The following is a 15,612-nucleotide window of genomic DNA, read 5'->3' on the forward strand; positions in this document are numbered from 1 at the left end:
CCCATTGTCCTATCCTGAATGTCATAATGTAAATTATATGAGTGTGGGATTGAAGGTTCTTCTTGTGAGGCCAATTGCTTAAGTGAATGCTCCATGGCAGAGTAAGGTATGTCATTTTCATGCAGAATTTCTCCACCCTTTTACCTCCTTCCCAATAACAACTATTTTTTCTTTCTTGGTCAAACAGTTTAGAACTATGTATTTAAAATTTGGATGTTGGACTTCTTTAAAACATTCGTGTAATGCTGATAATCTTCTGATATTGTGGATGAATCCTGTTAACATAAGCACATCATTGTATTCTGGTTGTTATTTTGGACATCCCGATAAACTTACCGTCTGCACTTTAGCCTTGCCAGCAGCTCTGGTGTGGTAAAATGTGCGGTTAGGCACTCTGGTGGGGGCTGTAAGGTCTCAGCGCTTGCGCTGAGGCCATCATTAGTTGGCACTAAGCGCCAAGAAGATGTATCAGGGGATTGCTGGGTGGTATCACCGCTGGTTAGCAGTGAGGCTTTTCAGCGTGGATGGAGGGCAAGCTGGAGGGAGGATCAGACTCGGGAGGGGGCGGAGATGGCAGCAGAGACTGCTGACGAATCCTAAACCTTCTCTGAGCTGCAGAGACCAACATGGGTCTCCTTGGTTCTGCGCCTGCTCAATTGCGGATGCAGATTTGAGTTGACCAATCAGGGCCGCTTGGTCTCAGCCAAGGTTTCCTTCCCCTGAGGAGATCTTGGGCAGCCTCTCTGGCCCCACAGGATACAGTGGTGGCCATTTAGCCACTGCTGCTCCTCCAGGCACTGGGAAAGGGTAGGATTGGGCCCTAAGTTGTTTCCTTGTCTTGGGATTTATTAACATTTCATTTGTCATCCCCTGAACAATGTTTTCATTAATAGAAAGGTTGTTTCCTATTTTACAACCTTACATTTCAGAAATCAGCTCTTTTAAATAAAACATTTTAAGTTTGAAATTACCAGATTGAGAATCTTTATACTACTGGAAGTTTTATTTTTTTTTTCATTGATTTAACTAATACAGACAGAAAAACAAAACAAGCAAAAAAAACAAAACCCACATAAATATATACACTAGTATACAGAATCATATTCAAGATCAGAATACTAAATCTGAACTATTGAAGGGTGTCACATGAATCAAGCAATATTCAGACTTTGTAACCAAAGTAAAAAATGAAATACAGCCTTTATTCTTCAGCCTCTCAGCCAAAATACAACTATTGTAAATTCATGTCAACCCTAGACATTGCAGTGTTAAAATTACATAACATGATCTAAACTTTAAAAGATGACATCCCCAACTGGCATTTCTACTGTTGAGAGCTCCCTTGGCAAATGGAAGCTTCCTTTGTGAGTGCAATGCTCCTTCTATTCACAAAAGAAGCTTCAGTTTTTAGAGGAAGATCTCAATACTGGAAACGCTAGTGGGGATGCCACCCAAGTATTCCCATTATCACATTTTTAATTATAATGCTGGAAAAAGAAGTATGCTGTTAATAAACACTGTCAGATTCCATGATTATATGTTATCGTTTTTTATTACTAAGACAAAAAATAATTTTAAAAAGGTATTTTACTGACCAGTGGTGGATAAACAATAGTCTAATTTTTCCAGGTGAGATTTCACAATGATTACTTTAAAAAGTTATGAGGTAATAAAGTTTATCTTACATCTATATTGCTCAGTTCTTGCAACAGTTCTGGAGCTCTGCAATGTTTGCCTGGTGATGTCAGTTTACTATTCAGGTAATGATAGCTTCATTAATTTGTGCAAGCTTTAAGAAGTGTGTCAGCAACACAGACACACCAGCAACACTTTCCAGACATTCAAATCAGTTGTGAGGGGTTAGCCTGCTATTACAATGCCAAATTCTTTTAAAACAAATTTTTGGCAGAAGCACTTGTGTAACAAAATGAGCATATTTGATCAGTTATCTTTCAAATCTTAGAGTACTAATTTTTTGCACCTAAAGGTACTGTGGGGTAAACAACAAGTTACAAGCAGTTGCAATTAATGAAGTCTTTACCTTTTTTAAAAACTGAAAAACTGCTGTAGGAGATGGCAGCTTTGAACAGATGAGAGGTGGGAAAGGACGCTGAACTCCTGTTTCCCTCTGTTCAAATCCAGATGTGTAGATAAGGGCAAACAAGCACAAACAATCCATTAACAGGCAGCCAGCTGAGGTTTAAACAGGGCTTTAATATATCAAGGGCTCAGCCTTGACTTCTATTTCCAGTGCCAGTGCTTGGAATATAAAAAATAAGAACAGTTGAGAGTGACCCAAAAGCATTCAGGTCACATTCTCTCCCCGATGATTGAGGCCCCCCTTCCCCCCACACACAGGGAAGCACTTCAACATCACAAGATCTTGTTTCTCTTCCAAATATATCAAGAAGCACAATTAATACACTGTACAGCATATGACTTTTTATTGATTTATGACTTTGCCATGTTCCACTATAATATCCTGAAATATTCTGAAAAGCATCTTATTTTTAGACTCTCATGTTTACTCTCATGGGACTCTCATGTTTACTCTGAAGCTAGATTCAAGCATGATAGTCTATCTATAGAGGTGACCAGATATTGAAGATCTTACAAGATTTGTTGGAACCCAACAGAAAATGGAGTTAGAATAAAACATTCTGTACAGGAAGCTGCTGATCCAGATCTTCCTTTGCAGGGGGAGAGGGGGAAGAGTACAAAACAAAACAAAAAAACCTCTCAGACTTGTACTCTGAGAGTTTATGTATGAAGGAGACAGACATCTATAGCAGTGTTTCTCAAACTGTGGGTCGGGACCCACTAGGTGGGTCGCGAGCCCATTTCAGGTGGGCCTCCATTCATTTCAATATTTTATTTTTAATAGATTAGACTTGATGCTACCGTGGTATATGACTGCATTTGGAGAAATGCTACAGACCTGTTCTTTTAACAAGCTACTGTGTATATATTTTTTAACAATGATAGTCAATGGGACTTACTCCTGGGTAAGTGTGGGTAGGATTGCAGCCTTGGATTGATAAAAATGTTCCCGCTTGATGATATCACTTCTGTGGTCATGACATCACTTCCGGTGGGCCCTGACAGATTCTCATTCTAAAAAGTGGGTACTGGTGCTAAATGTGTGAGAACCACTGGCCTATAGTGCTCTCATGCAATTCCAAGAACAACAGATCCCAGAGTTCCTTTGTTTCTGGGTCTATTTCCTGTGCACAGGCAGGTGGAGACAACAGGTTATGGCAACCAACTAGCAGCACAAAGGAGAGCCAAGCACATACTAACCAAGAATACTGCAATCCTTCCCAAGCCTAGTGGAGACTATGCTTAGGTGACAGGTCCCATCAGGACAACAGATAGAATTTATAGATCCCAGATCTAACACACACTTGTGTGTAAATAAGGTAGGGTTAAGCCCATTATCTCCATAGTGCGTGGAAGAACTGCCATTGGATCCCAGAGATAGTGTCTAATCCTCCAGTCTCCAAAGCAGAGAATTCTGGGGGGTGGGGGGGGGTACATCTTACAGATATGTACCTGACTTGGAAAAATTATGCTTGGTCACTGCTCCAAATCATATGCTCTCTTACCGATCTGAATCTTTCTTTCCCTGCCTTACTGGAATTCCGATCCCTTTCCCTGCTTTGGTGGACTGTGAACTTTCAGTTCTTTACATTTTCTTTCAGTGCAGCAAGAACAGTTAGGCTATAATGCTGTGCACTCTTCCCTGGGAGTAAGCCACAATAAACACAATGGAATTTACTTCTGAGTAGACATATATAGGATTGTGCTTTTTTATTTTAAGAATTTGACATGTTTTAACCCATAGTTTTTAATAACACTGTACTTTCAAATTTACATAATTTTTCTCTATGTTTTTGCCTATTTAAGATGTGTGTTCATGTATCTTGTTATTCAGTGAGAACTGCAAGTATCTGTCATTAAAAATCATCCATTTGTGTGCCTGCGTATGGATTTAAGGGGACTTGGAAGCCAGTTCTAACCTCCCCTCTGCCAATGCAGCAGCTCTGAAAATGAATGCACTGTATCTGGGCAGGAGGTCTGATCTAGAGGTTAGAGCCTCCGTTAGCCCGAAGATAACATCAGAAGGTCGCCAGTTCAAGGACACTGGCAGCTCCCTGAACGGCTGAGAATGGCGAGACCTTGAAGCAGCTGACAAGCCGAGCTGAGTGATTCCACCTGCTCTTGGTGTGAGCAAGAAGCGTCTTGGCTGCCCTCCATGTGAGAGATGAAGCTGCTTGTCAGCCTGCATGGGAAAACTGGAGGCCAGAAGTGAGACCAAACCAGGAAGATCCATTCTGAAATGTTGGTTCTTGAAAGAGAGAACCTCTATGTTTGTAAAAATCCCCTTGAGGGATTTAGAAATGCCTGCCTATGTAAACTGCCTTGAATAAAGTCAGAGGAGTAATCCGATGACCAGAAAGGCGGTATATAAATACCTTGTTGTTGTTGTTGTTGTTGTTGTTGTTGTTGTTGTTGTTATATCATTATTATATTATCCTTGAAGACGGTTCGGAAACTGCAACTAGTGCAGAATGCGGCGGCCCGTGTGGTTACTGGAGGTAGGCGGTTCGACCCTGTCAGTCCGCTTCTCCAGCGGCTGCACTGGCTGCCCATTCGTTTCCGGGCCCAATTCAAGGTGCTGGTATTGACCTTTAAAGCCCTATACTGCTCTGGACCAGGGTATCTTAGAGATCGCCTGCTCCCGTACAATCCGGCTCGCCCTCTCAGGTCATCAGAGAAGGCCTTTTTACAAGTGCCGCCGCCTAGGGAGGTACGTGGGGCGGCGGCAAGAAATAGGGCCTTCTCAGTAGTGGCACCAACGCTATGGAACTCCCTTCCCCTTGACTTAAGAATGGCTCCCTCTCTTGAGACCTTTCGGCAAGGCCTGAAGACCCTTCTGTTTAAACAGGCCTTCTGAGTTCTCGGCCTGTTAACATCTTTTTAACATCTTTTAATATTTTTTACAGGCCTGATTCTTTTATGACTTGCTGCTGCTCTATGCTCTTTTTACCTATTTTTTTACTCTGACTGCTGTTTTTTATGATGTGTTAATATGTTTTTATTTGTTTTTTAAATTGTTTTTAATATGTTGTAAGCCGCCTTGAGTCCCTTCGGGGAGAAAGGCGGGGTAAAAATAAAGTTATTATTATTATTATTATTATCTGAGTGGGGTGGAATTAATGCGCATAACATTAAAAAGGTGGCAGAGCAGCTTTTAAACTGATCCCTGGGGGAAGGCCGACAGGAGCCAAGGGGCATCCGGTTCGGGACTCCTCATCCCTATTGGATGAGGATGGGGAGGTTAGAGAACAACAAGACAAAGGCAGAGTAGGAGAAGAAATTGGGAAAGGTAGGGTGATGGGATGTGATAGACGGTTTGGCACAATGAGAGGATGCGGGGACAAAGGAGCGAATAAGCAGCGCATCCTGGGGCGTTCCATGTATAAATGCTTTTATGCGAATGCCCGAAGTCTACGAGCAAACGTGGGAGAACTGGAATGTCTGGTGACAAGGGAAAATATTGACATAGTGGGCATAACGGAAACCTGGTGGAATACGGAGAATCAGTGGGATACCGCAATCCCGGGCTATAAACTCTACAGGAGGGACAGGCAGGGGCGTGTTGGAGGTGGGGTGGCCGTTTATGTTAAGGAAGGGATAGAATCCAGCAAAGTAGAGATTGAAGGTGGGTCCGACTCCACCGTAGAATCTCTGTGGGTTAAATTACCAGGCTTGTGCAGCGATGTAATACTGGGGGCGTGCTATCGTCCTCCAGACCAGAAATCGGATGGGGACCTTGATATGAGGAAACAGATCAGGGAGGTGACAAGGAGGGACAGGGTTGTAATCATGGGGGACTTCAATTATCCTCATATTGACTGGGTCAATTTGTGTTCTGGTCACGATAAGGAAACCGGATTTCTTGACGTGCTAAACGACTGTGGCTTAGAGCAGCTAGTCACGGAGCCCACCATAGGACAGGTGACTCTGGATTTAATATTGTGCGGTACGCAGGACCTGGTTAGAGATGTAAACGTTACTGAGCCATTGGGGAACAGTGATCATGCTGCGATCCGTTTTGACATGCACTTTGGGGGAAGAATACCAGGCAAATCTCTAACAAAAACCCTTGACTTCCGATGGGCGGACTTCCCTCAAATGAGGAGGCTGGTTAGGTTGAAAGGGAGGGTAAAAAGAGTCCAATCTCTCCAGAGTGCATGGAGGCTGCTTAAAACAACAGTAATAGAGGCCCAGCAGAGGTGTATACCGCAAAGAAAGAAGGGTTCCACTAAATCCAGGAGGGTGCCCGCATGGCTAACCAGCCAAGTTAGAGAGGCTGTGAAGGGCAAGGAAGCTTCCTTCCGTAAATGAAAGTCTTGCCCTAATGAGGAGAATAAAAAGGAACATAAACTGTGGCAAAAGAAATGTAAGAAGGTGATACTGGAGGCCAAGCGAGACTATGAGGAACGCAAGGCCAGCAACATTAAGGGGAATAATAAAAGCTTCTTCAAATATGTTAGAAGCAGGAAACCAACCAGAGAAGCGGTTGGCCCTCTGGATGGTGAGGGAGGGAAAGGGGAGATAAAAGGAGACTTAGAAATGGCAGAGAAATTAAATGAGTTCTTTGCATCTGTCTTCACGGCAGAAGACCTCAGGCAGATACCGCTGCCCGAACGGCCCCTCCTGACCAAGGAGTTAAGTCAGATAGAGGTTAAAAGAGAAGATGTTTCAGACCTCATTGATAAATTAAAGATCAATAAGTCACCGGGCCCTGATGGCATACACCCAAGGGTTATTAAGGAATTGAAGAATGAAGTTGCAGATCTCTTGACTAAGGTATGCAACTTGTCCCTCAAAACGGCCATGGTGCCAGAAGATTGGAGGATAGCAAATGTCACGCCTATTTTTTAAAAGGGAAAGAGGGGGGACCCGGGAAACTATAGGCCGGTCAGCCTAATATCCATACAGGTAAGATGGTGGAATGCCTCATCAAAGATAGGATCTCAAAACACATAGACGAACAGGCCTTGCTGAGGGAGAGTCAGCATGGCTTCTGTAAGGGTAAGTCTTGCCTCACCAACCTTATAGAATTCTTTGAAAAGGTCAACAGGCATGTGGATGCGGGAGAACCCGTGGACATTATATATCTGGACTTTCAGAAGGCGTTTGACACGGTCCCTCACCAAAGGCTACTGAAAAAACTCCACAGTCAGGGAATTAGAGGACAGGTCCTCTCGTGGATTGAGAACTGGTTGGAGGCCAGGAAGCAGAGAGTGGGTGTCAATGGGCAATTTTCACAATGGAGAGAGGTGAAAAGTGGTGTGCCCCAAGGATCTGTCCTGGGACCGGTGCTTTTCAACCTCTTCATAAATGACCTGGAGACAGGGTTGAGCAGTGAAGTGGCTAAGTTTGCAGACGACACCAAACTTTTCCGAGTGGTAAAGACCAGAAGTGATTGTGAGGAGCTCCAGAAGGATCTCTCCAGACTGGCAGAATGGGCAGCAAAATGGCAGATGCGCTTCAATGTCAGTAAGTGTAAAGTCATGCACATTGGGGCAAAAAATCAAAACTTTAGATATAGGCTGATGGGTTCTGAGCTGTCTGTGACAGATCAGGAGAGAGATCTTGGGGTGGTGGTGGACAGGTCGATGAAAGTGTCGACCCAATGTGCGGCGGCAGTGAAGAAGGCCAATTCTATGCTTGGGATCATTAGAAAAGGTATTGAGAACAAAACGGCTAGTATTATAATGCCGTTGTACAAATCTATGGTAAGGCCACACCTGGAGTATTGTGTCCAGTTCTGGTCGCCGCATCTCAAAAAAGACATAGTGGAAATGGAAAAGGTGCAAAAGAGAGCGACTAAGATGATTACGGGGCTGGGGCACCTTCCTTATGAGGAAAGGCCTCTTCAGCCTAGAAAAGAGACGCTTGGGGGACATGATTGAGACATACAAAATTATGCAGGGAATGGACAGAGTGGATAGGGAGATGCTCTTTACACTCTCACATAATACCAGAACCAGGGGACATCCACTCAAATTGAGTGTTGGGCGGGTTAGGACAGACAAAAGAAAATATTTCTTTACTCAGTGTGTGGTCGGTCTGTGGAACTCCTTGCCACAGGATGTGGTGCTGGCGTCTAGCCTAGACGCCTTTAAAAGGGGATTGGACAAGTTTCTGGAGGAAAAATCCATTATGGGGTACAAGCCATGATGTGTATGCGCTACCTCCTGATTTTAGAAATGGGTTATGTCAGAATGCCAGATGCAAGGGAGGGCACCAGGATGAGGTCTCTTGTTATCTGGTGTGCTCCCTGGGGCATTTGGTGGGCCGCTGTGAGATACAGGAAGCTGGACTAGATGGGCCTATGGCCTAATCCAGTGGGGCTGTTCTTATGTTCTTATGTTCTTATGTAATCTAGAGTAGTGGTTCTCACACATTTAGCACCAGTACCCATTTTTTTAGAATGAGAATCTGTCAGGACCCACCGGAAGTGATGTAATGACCAGAAGTGACATCATCAAGCAGGAAAATTTTTAACAATCCTAGGCTGCACCCATACTTACCCAGGAGTAAGTCCAGTTGACTATTATTGTTAAAAGGATATACATAATAGCTTGTTCAAAGTACAGGTCTGTAACATTTCCCCAAATGCAGTCACATACCATGGTAGCATCAAGTGTAATGTATTAAACACAAAATATTGAAATGAATGGGGACCCACCTGAAATAGGTTCGCGGCCCACCTAGTAGGTCCCGACCCATACTTTGAGAAACACTGATCTAGAAGCTTTGGAGGGGGAAAGGAGAATTATTTCCCTTTACTCCTCTGTAAGCCTCCTGCTCTGTAGCGGGTGTCCTCGGTTCTGTGCCAGCTCTATAGCTGGCATAAGTCCAAGGAGAAGGCTGCAAAATGAGGGGATAGGATTCAGTGCGCACATTGCCACCAGATCCACCCCCTCCTGCAGCCTCCCCACACCCATTCCTTCCCCTCCATACCAGGTTTTGCCCTTCCCCCCACTGCTGCCTTACCTGCTCCAGTAGGTGCAGCACGAACTGGCAATGGTCAAGAAGCACTGCTGTCCAGCCAGCAACCCAAGATATGGCTGCATAACACATTAGAATGTAGACTTTTCTCTTGGGTCATAACTCCCCAAGGGCATTATCAATTCTTGACACTATATGCTAATATCTTGATGTAGGACATTGCTCAACTTGTGGATAAACTTTTTACAAGTTGCTGTATTTATTTTGGTGTGTCATGCTATGAGGAAATTCTGTGCTTGAATAAAGAATAAAATTCTGTGCTTGCCTGAACTCTTTCTGTGTGGAGAACAGAAATAGTCATCCTCCCCCACTTTTCACCGTTTGCTGGTTTGCCAAGCTCACAACTATTACTAGATAGTCCAGCAAAAGCAGTATCACCACTAGTTCCAGAGACTGTCATAGTAATAAGAAAACAATAAAGTTCTAGTTCTATTGCAGCCTTGAAATTAGTTACTTGTCCAATAGACTGAAATTCACAAAAGTTACTATTTCATGCCCACAAATGCACTGATGCAGATAATATAGGCTCATAAACTAATAACAGAAGAGGACAGAGGTATGACTGGTTTCTTAAATTCCTTTGTTAACCTGGCTTTCTCTGTAATGTTCCTTTAAACATTTCTTTCTGATGAAAGAATCCTAGGGTGTTATTTTTTGGCCTTGTAAATATTACATATAGTGAGCTTTTGCAAGGCATACAGATTATCATTCTTGACAGCCAGAACAATCTGGCATGCACGATATCTGATGGCATAACTGGATTTTTATGATGAAAATATACAGTAGTGAGTGCATCCACCACACCTAGAAGGCTGTGCACACAATACTGCACTGCAGTATTATAAAGACATTATGGCTACTGTCTCTAGAAGTGATGGCAGTTGTATTAAGGTCAACTAGACTTAAATGAAAGGGGATTGTGGACTGCAATGGGTGGGAAAAAACTGTATGGAACTAAAAGAAAATGCAATTTAACATGTTTTAAAACCAGGGGACGTCCCTCTTGAAATGAGATGTGTGACGTTTCAGGGAGGGACCAGAGTCTTGAGGCAGATGGACCTTCCTCTTCCACCAGGGTAGATTGATTGCCCTCACTCATCCTTGTGATTTGTAGAGACGACTCACGGCCCAGTCCTATCCAAATTTCCAGTGCCGGTGCAGCTGTGCCAGTGGGGCATGTGCTGCATCTGGTGGTCATGGTGGTGGGCAGTCTCAGAGACTACCTCAATATAAGTGAATGTTTGTTCCCTTACCTCAGGACTGCATTGTGGCTGCACTGGTGATGGAAATTTGGATAGGATTGGGCCCTGAATTCTTATTCCACCACTGGAATTTGAGAAGGAGCTGTTGTTTTGCTCTTACGTTTTTCTAAAGCCATTTTAGGAAGGAGTTAGAGCTCACCTGTTTCTCCTACATGTGAGTGATTTTCCTTTGATTCTGATTCCTACAGATTTTCTTTTGTAACTGGTGAAGCAGGCCACCAACCCACTTTTAGGAATTAAACATAGGCTTTTTATTCCAGTAGCAGAAAATAATTACATCAAATCTTCTCAGAATCAACTATTCAGACCTAACTATTCAGAGAATGTTAGAGGGTCTTGAGTAATGTTCTTGACAAGAATACCTTTGGGTTATGCTGAGTCATGACACCTTCCCTACTTGAAGGGAATTTGCCCTAGATGTAGTAAACCTTGCAGTTAGGCTCTCAAAGCTGATCCTCATCCCCCTGCATTTGTTCTCTCCTTGGTTTCTCCTGCCCGCGTTCCTGAGCACCTAGTTGTTTTGCAACCAAGAGTTGTTGTTGAGTCATTTCAGTACAACTGTGCACCTGGATCTCTGCACATCCATGTGTAAAACAAAAATATGGGTAGTGGTTTAGGGCAATGTTTCTCAAACTGTGGGTTGGTACCCACTAGGTGGGTCGTGAGCCCATTTCAGGTGGGTCCCCATTCATTTCAACATTTTATTTTAATATATTAGACTTGATTCTACCATGGTATGTGACTGCATTTGAGGAAATGTTACAGACCTGTACTTTTAACAAGCTACTATGTATATTCTTTTAACAATGAAAGTAAATGGATTTACTCCTGGGTAAAAGTGGGTAGGATTTCAGCCTAGGATTGTTAAAAATTTTCCTGCTTGATTATGTCACTTACAGTCATAACATCACTTCCGATGGGTCCTGACAGATTCTCATTCTAAAAAATGGGTCTCAGTGCTAAATGTGTGAGAACCGCTGGTTTAGGGGATCCCAGAAGGTATCATAAATTTAGTGCAGAAGATGAGTGTAAAATGTTTGAAAAACACTGATTTACAAGGATCTGTATGCAACAGACCAGTGGTTCTCAAATTTTTTAGATGCCCTAGAGCAGTGCTTCCCAAACATTTTAGCACTTGGGCCCACTTTGTAAAATGACAATTTGTTGCGACCCACTAGTCCAGGGGTCTCCAAACTTTTTGGCCAGAGGGCCGCATCAAATATTTGGCATGGTGTTGAGGACCAGAAAAAAAAATTAAATATAAAATTTAAATAAATCAATTAGAGATGGAACTTAGATGAGTGAATAAATGAATGAATGGGCTCATTCATTCAACCTCTCCGGCCCTCAGAACACCCTCCAGACACAACCAGAGCACAGCTCTGGTCATGTACAGTTGAGTGGACCAGAGGCTTTCAGGGGACAAGAGGCTGGCTGTGGGCCAGATAGAGGCTTGTCACGGGCTGCATCTGGCTCCCAGGCCGGGGTTTGGAGACCCCTGCACTAGACCAAAAAAAAATCTAGTAATAATTTATTTATTTATTCATTCATTCATTCTTAATCAATTGGTCATCTGTGTCCTGTGCGCCCAAGGCTGCTAGAGGCCTTAGATATGTGTGTGTAGACATAATTTGCTAGACTTTCCCTAGAAATGGAGTTCAAGGATGGTTCCCCCAAACCCTTACAGTCATTTCAGGGTACCCAGAAGACTAAACTGGAGAGCAAGATGTGCAGTTAGAGACTTCCAGGCCAGAAAAAGTGGGTGAAATTGGGTCCACGTGTGATCTACAGCATGTCAATTACTAGAGAAAATTGAAAAAGTGACATTTTAATTTGGGGTTACCTCTTACCACAGGTTAGTATTCCAGCTAACAATTTTCTTTTGCAAACCGAGCAAGGGTGCTTGCAAAATTGTGGGGTGTTTTTTCCCCGCAATCCACTAAAAATGGGCTCGTGACCCACTAGTGGGTCTTTACCCATAGTTTGGGAAACACTGACCTAGAGGCTGCTGATTTCTAAATGCCAATAGGTGTGTATGGTATTTGGGCAGCAATATTACCCCAATGCTTGTTTAACCTTTGATGCACATAGTCTAATCTGCACTGTCAGTTTCGTGAACAACCAAAATTGGGTTATGACCCACTGGTGGGTCCTGGACCCACAGTCTGAGAACTGCTGCAATAGACACCATGGTAGGATAACATTTTCAAACTAGTTATTTTGGATTATTGCCACAGTTCGGTTTTGCCACAGTTCAGTTCAGTTGGATTATTGCCACATTCAGTCCCAGTGTCAATTTTTCTCTTTCTAAATAACTGCATAGAGATGCATTAGCATAATGACTTGATGCCAACCCTTGCTGTGCTAGCAAATTAGTGCTAAGGGTGGAGATTGTTGACTGCAGTTCTAACATAACATCAGAAATGACAATACAAGTTTGTGTCACTGCCAATTTGGAATTGAAAATTAGAGTTGAAATTAATGAAATTATAATTGGCGTCTTATATTTGACAGGCGTCCACAACATGTTCATTATCAGAGTACTGCAACAGACTGTAGCTACATTGCACAAAGGAATTAAATTGAATTAATAGGTTTTAAGACAAATGCGGGTGGTTTCACAGGTGATGCCAAGCTTGCTTTTTAAAAAATATCTGTCTACAATGCCATTATAAGCCTATATTGGATTTCTGTTCTGTTCTGCATTAACAACATTCACTCATGGCATGACTGGTTAAAAAAAACAACTTCAAACATGTTTGAGCTTTAAGTGTAACCACTCTTTTATATTTGTTTTCTGTTCTGGACTCTGTACGCACATTTACATATGACTGAAATAGCAAGAAACAATGTCAAAAACACCTTTTTATATATTTTTATTTATTTATTTATTAGACTGGTTATTAGATTTGTATTCCGCCTTTCTCCCTGAAGGGCACCCAAGGTAGCTTTATGAAAATGGTCTTAATCCTTTCGGTTTCACCTGGACAAAAGCCTAATGCTCGCTCAGTTTGCTTGCAGTGGAGTCCTATATTTGGTCCACAGAGAAGTAGTTGCGTGGACATCATGATTTTTGATTAATGTAGTTGGGTATGGCATCACTCAATCAATTTTTTTAAGACTTCTATGCTGGCACTCTGTGATCTGTGGAAGTCTTGTGTGAACACTTCACTGAAAAATGATGGAGAGGTGACAGTGAAAATTGAACTGAAAATCCAAACAGCTGGGTGAGCTGTTAAAACTAACCCTCCAAAACAAAAAAACTTAAAACCGATCCCACTAACAGGCTGTCAGTTTGGTTACAATTATTTTACACAGAAGTTTGCAACCATGCTTAATAAGCAAACATAGTAGAATCTGCTTCATATGACTCATCTGAAACACACTGAATAATATATTCCTGAATATGTGATAGAGAACAGCCATACATGTTAGTAGTTAAGAAAGCATAACTGTTTCTCTCCATTATTCTAGTTATGGGTAACTTCTATGGGTAAACATTTGCCTGTGGACACATCAAGCTCCATTATTTTGATAGGATAAGAGTTAATCACACCTGGTCATAATAAGAGATCATCCTCAGATGAAAAAGTAACCAAGCAAACTATTTAAAAAGCAATAGATAATCTGTGTTACTACTTAAAATGCCAACATGTCAGCAGCATGCCAGTGGGAAAATTTTTTTAAATGCTTGTTAGCAATATCCAACAACATTTATGAAAGCATTTAGGATCCGATCCTATGCTGAGACAGCACCAATGGCCACTGCACTACCCCAGCAACCACCACTGTGCAAGTGCTATAAGTCACATCACCACCAGCTATAAGCCTGCTGCGTGGCGGAGAGACCAGCACCAGTTAGTGCTGGACCTCAGTGCTGGGAGGATGTGCTGCAGAGGCACCAGCTGGTAAGTTGCCCCAGGTGGTGGGGAGGCATTTTGGGATGGGGGAGGGCATGGGGAAAGTTGGGAGAAGACAGAATTGGGTGGAGGGAGGGCGGACTGGGCCTGGAATTGGGGATGGTGGCAAAGTAGCAGGCACAGATTTGAGGAGACCCATTGCCAGCTGAGGAGCTTGACACAGGGTAAGGGAACATTTGTTTCCTTACTCCGAGGAGACTCCAGCGGCAGCCATGGTCCCATGGGATACAGCAGCGGCCATTTCAGTGCCGCTGTATCACTAAGCGCTGCCGGGGCATAGGATTGGGCTGTTAAAGGGCTGGATCCAGCTCTATTTTAAAAGGGTCACTTTAAAATGTTGAGAGCTACAGAAATCATATTAATGATTACTCCTATCCTGTTTCTCTATCTTTCCCTGTAAATTTTCATTCCTACTGGATTCTCAGCAAACAGGTTCAAGAATAAGCACCAACATATGGCAGCATAGAAGGTCTGTGGCTGCAAAGGTCAGCTGACTGTAACTAAAGAACAAACCAACATCTGAAATGTCACTTAAATTATAGCACGTATCTCAATGTATTTCAGTGATCAAATCTGCCAAACTTTCATCCCAGGCCATCATACGCCTCTTTTTTTCAAGAGGTAATTTATCCCAGCAGCTCTGCACATTTTTCATACTAAAATTTTGGCCCAGCTCCTCTATGGGATTTGGCTGCTGGCCTTCAACCTGGAGATTGAGAGAATCCTTTCAACCTTTTTATATAAGATCTTTGGCTTAGCTCATTGTGTTCCTTATGCGGCTTTGTGTTTGGAGGCATGGCAATATAGACTTGAGCATGTAGCTTGGGCCAGTCTCATTAAGTTCTGGCTCAATGTTTGCTTCAATGCTCCACTTCTCCAGCTTTACTGTCTGATTCCTGGCAGTCTACGGGTTTCCGTTGTTTTATCTCTAAAACTCATTCTATTGTTCTCCCATTTGACACTTTAGGTAATGACACTCTGAACAGGACTAGTATGAGTATTTTGTGAAGATTATGGGACCTTGAAAGCCAGGAAATTAATGCAGCTGCTAATAAAACCTGCTCCCCCCTTCAGCTGCATTTACCATTGGTCCTTGGCTGTTGTCCCAGATATCTGCATTTGTTAAATACTCCTCAGGCCTGTCAAGCTTTTACACTTGCCCATTGCAATGTGTTTCCATCTTGTGAACTAGATGCCAGATTTCATTGATACCCTCAAACGTCTACTAACTGCATCTGTAATCTTGGAATTATTGAATTCTTAGCTCGTATTGTATTATACTGTCCTTGTTATATTAGAAGTATGTTTTTAAATCCACTTCTGAATGGCCTGCCCTGTGTATG

The sequence above is a fragment of the Tiliqua scincoides genome, chromosome 1 (genome assembly GCF_035046505.1).
Source record: "Tiliqua scincoides isolate rTilSci1 chromosome 1, rTilSci1.hap2, whole genome shotgun sequence".
In the NCBI taxonomy this organism is placed as follows: Eukaryota; Metazoa; Chordata; class Lepidosauria; order Squamata; family Scincidae; genus Tiliqua; species Tiliqua scincoides.